At 32.9% G+C, this 4,584-nt stretch overlaps 1 pseudogene; it reads right to left on the bottom strand.

The window, feature by feature from the left end:
- Positions 1 to 322: 322 nt before the first annotated feature.
- LOC109457093 (calcium load-activated calcium channel) lies at positions 323 to 3,958 on the bottom strand (annotated as a pseudogene).
- Between the last annotated feature and the right edge of the window lie 626 nt (positions 3,959 to 4,584).

Here is a 4,584-nt window from a genome sequence, read left to right as displayed (position 1 = left end):
CACAGCCATCTTGAGAGTTGGTCCCAAAGACAATGTTCACGTTGGCAACACAAGAAAGAGAGTGTCTCATTATATAAACATCACCTGAAGTTATCTAATCAACACACTTATTTAAAAAAATCTCCTGTGATTGAAAGCACTGGCATGTTTGTTTGCTGGGTGCCATTCTCATTCTAGTCCTATTGAAAAAGTCTAGACATGACTGAAACTGGAAAGTGGCCCATGTGGTAAGGCCGCCGAGGGCTCTTGCTACAGAATAGTTGTCAGTCTGATTTGAAGACCTAGGAAAAAAATGACAGGAAGTAGAGAGTTCTTCTTGATTTCAAGAGAACGTTCCAGAAAGAGGCGGAGGGCCAAGAAATCCACGGGCCTGCTTGGTGGCAGTTCACGAAGGGGCAAGGCCAAGAATCTTCTGGCTGTTCTGTCACATGGACATGGCACAGAGAATATAGAGGGAGATGAAGGAACAGTCTGTGGTTGTCACCCAGCAGATTTCCATGAGGCAGTCCTTGGATGTAGGAAAGGGGGGTAAAAGGAAACTTGGTCACCATTCTACCATCAAATATGGATTTGAACATTCCCATTAGGGCAGTAAAACAAAAGCCAATTGCAAACACGGATTTCATTCGAACCACTGACAGGTCTCTGTTGTTATTCTTCAGTTTCTCTTCCTGCCTCTCTATCTTCTTTTGTTGTCAGCCAGTAGACTCGGTTACTGTCTCCTTCTTCTTTGCCAATTTCCTACTCTGCTTTTCCACTTCTGCCGTGAGCCTCTTGCACTTGTCTGTCCTGTAAACCAGGACCCAGAAGAGCCCTGAACATGGTGCTCACCTCGCCCTTCATCTCCTTATTCCCTCCCGTCATGGGGGAGGTGCTCCAGAGCCAGGAAAAATGCAGCCAAAATGACCTCTCTAGATTTCCGGAACCTCTTTTGTTTTTCAATTCCTCTACTACTTCCATTTTGTCATGTCATTGGGCTTGGCTTCTTTAGTTTTCCTTTTTATTTATTTATTTATTTTTTACTTTATAATAAAATGTGTGTAGTAAACATTCATGTTATATAACATTCAATTTAACATGCAATAATTACATTTTTGTACCTGTGGAATTTTTAATTTTATAAAAGTATTAGCCTTTACAAAAGCAAATAAAAAATCTGTTACATATTTTATCAATCTTACTTCCTAAATAACAATTTGGAGCATGATAATCAATATGGACTTAATGTATCCTAACAATTAAGAGTTTGTGCATACCTGTCTATTCCTTTATTTTACATACATCAAGGATGTTATTTTCAAGTCAATCCCTCTACTTACAGTAGTAAATGTTTATCTTCTCAGAAAGAAATAATGGTTGCTATTAATAAAATATTACAGTAATAATTTCAAAATAAATTTTACACTTTTTTTATCTTTGAAGGTATTGATTTCTGTTTAAGCTGATGTCACCTATGCTTTGGAATTTCTGATTTGTATAACTTTACTATAAAAAAATATAGAAGAAAATAATGAAATCTTCCAAAAATAATTTACTTTGATTCTGAAACATATTTGATTAAGAAAAAAAGATAGAGCAGCACAGAGACTTATGGTTGTGTACTAAAAATATTAATATTTTATTTTATCATTAAAATAAAATGATAATATCACAAGATTACCCATCAAATGACCTATACCTTTTTCATAAAAACTTTAATTTTATAAATACTGTACCTTTACTGTCCACAACATGATGTTCAGAAAAAAATTACTAATTTGTATTTTTGTAACAGATTAACTTAATGTAAACTGTGTTACCCTATCCAATGGAATGATATCTTAAAAGGAAAAGCCTAAATTAAATTAAAGAAGGATTATGAAAACCCATTAGGTTCTGGCCTCAGGTAATGCCAAAATGAAACATAGTCTCTCACTACAAGTTAGTTAAAATATAATGAAAAGAAGAATATATAAAAACAAGTGGTCATTGAAAGATGTCTTAAGTATTAAAACTCGATTATAATTGGCAATGTTTAGGGACATAATGAGTGATTTATTATATCAACATATAACAGTTTTCATAAAAGAATTGACGTTTGTTCTGGATGTTAAAAGAAACAGATTTTTATAAGTTTTGCAAGTACATAACACTTAGGGAGAAAAGGTAAATTAAAGGTGAATACAAACAGAATGCCTACATTAGGCCTCAGCCAAGAGAGAAATTGCCAAAGGAAGCATGGCATGGTTGGAAGTTTAAAAGTAATGTGTGTGTTCAGGAATTCATTCTGGAAATCTTTTAAAGCTGATATCAGACATAACATGAACAACAACAACAACAAAAAACATGGTTTAAATTTTGGGTGTACACCAGAACAAACTGTGTCTAAGTATATTGCGGAAAAAACCTAGCAGTTATTCTAAAAAATCTGGAGAAAGAAGGTTAAGAAGTAATACAGTGTTCAAGGAAGGATGCCTAAATAGCTGAACCCAAGAGAGAAGAGCCTGTAAGTTGTTTCATTAAAGAATTCTTCCACAGTTTTCTCCAAAGGTCCTTAGAAATACTTGTTAAAGCTACATTATACATTCATGTTTTATTTATATTCAAAGACTGAGAAATAAAGATACCAATCTGCAGTTTATTAAAAAGAAGCTAATTTAAATTTTTGTTAGAGTATCTTGGAAAATTGTTAAATTTCAGAAAAACTGGAGGCTGCACTCTAAATGAGCAGAATATATTTGTAGTTTGAGTCCGTTCATCCCACGAAAATTTGGCCCCAAATAATGAATAGATTAGTAAAAACATCGAATGTAAAGTAGCAGAGGCTTTTGCTGTCATCGAGACTCAAATAAGGATCTTAGTTCTATTATTTACTAGATGTGGAAAATTGGAAAATCATTACAACTCTTTAATTCTCAAGTATTCTCCTCCTCCTTATCTTTTTTCTAACAATTGTGATCATGTATAATTATAGCTATAACAAAGGATTAATAGAGAATTAAGGGACAATTTATTTAGAATACATAACAACATCTAAGTAGCACTAAATAAATTAGTAAATGTTATATATATATGTGTGTATATATATATATATATATATATATATATATACACACACACACACATACATATAGGAGTGTAGTAATTATTTATGTAAATGAAGTAGTTTTGTGGCTGTAATGATTTTTATAACTATAGTATTATTAATGGTTGTAGAAATATACTATAAATTATTATTAATGTTGTGATGGGTTCAGTTGAGTAGTATATGTAATTTTGGAACTAGTAGTGGTGTATTTGTTTACATTTTTGTTAGGGAGCTCACTGGGGACAGAAAAGATTGCCATACCTTGTCCAATTTACCTTTAAACAAATGAATCTGCAGAGCCAAAGATATTTTGGCTGAAACTAACATTTCCCTGGCAAAACATAGACTGTGAAATCATAACATTTAGACTTTATTAAGTCCTGGCTCCACAGTTCACATGTTTTAGAATCTTAGGCAATTTCCTTCGTGCCTCTCAGCCTTTGTTTTATCTCAGAACATGAACGTGACAGGTGGAGGGAAGGGTGTGGAATAACCAACACAAAATTTTACATTGAAGATTTTTTTCTAAAAGGTAATAGAGGTTAATATACTTTGTAACAAGAAAACAAAGGTCATGCATTTGTTGTCATTAGATATGAGGATCCTGTAAATCAGGTGTTCTGTGGCTGAGAGGCTGTTGGCAAGCATATTGTTTGGTGATTAAGTATACAGTTGTCAATCTTAAATTTCAGATATTTCTTATAAGAATTCAGATTTCCAGCTTCTATTGAAAAATTGGGATTTCTGTAACCTCTAGCCAACATTCTTCAAAGGTAACAATGGGAGGTACTGAGTAACTTTTCCCTCTTAGTCAGGGCATGGCTGCTAGTCCATCATGCTCCTTGTACCTCTTTGTGGTTTCTCTGACATGGTGATCAATTCAGCTGCCATTTGTCATTGCACTTGATAAAATTTAGACAAAAGTGAAATATTTTCATACCTAATCTCTGCCAAAAGTTTGACTACAACACTAACAGAGCTGTCATATTTTATAAAATGGAGTATAATATTTCCTTGGGAGGAGTAAAATACTCAGACATCTTTACTTTGTGTAAAAAATATACGTGTTAAAATAACAAAACTAGACATAATGGTTAACCAATATTCATACCTCCATTAAATACCTTACTTATGTCCCTTCTCTAGTCATTTGAGTTACAGATTCTGTTCTCAGAAAACACAAATATTAGCTGAAATTTCACTGGTTTGTAGATGAAAGGATGGAATAATAAATTTGGTTAGTATGCCAAGAGATGGTAGAGAAATGTTTGTACTTTCAGTAATCGTGATTAAATTTTGAATGTCAGTCCCCCAGTACTTGATTACACTTTAGTTTCTCTAAATTATTTGATTTCCTTTAAATCACAACCACCTTTTTATATTAAATGGAAAAATATCTTCATATATAACATAAAACATTCTACATTAGTGTATGATTTTTGTTAATAGCCTTGACCAGTTAGATATCTTTCATATATGTAAGATTTCACATATCCAGACTATTTTTACATATTCAA

Source organism: Rhinolophus sinicus, linkage group LG04, assembly GCF_036562045.2.
Source record: "Rhinolophus sinicus isolate RSC01 linkage group LG04, ASM3656204v1, whole genome shotgun sequence".
Classification (NCBI taxonomy): domain Eukaryota; kingdom Metazoa; phylum Chordata; class Mammalia; order Chiroptera; family Rhinolophidae; genus Rhinolophus; species Rhinolophus sinicus.
The sequence above is the reverse complement of the archived record's forward strand: the minus strand, read 5'-3'. Positions and strand labels throughout refer to the sequence as shown.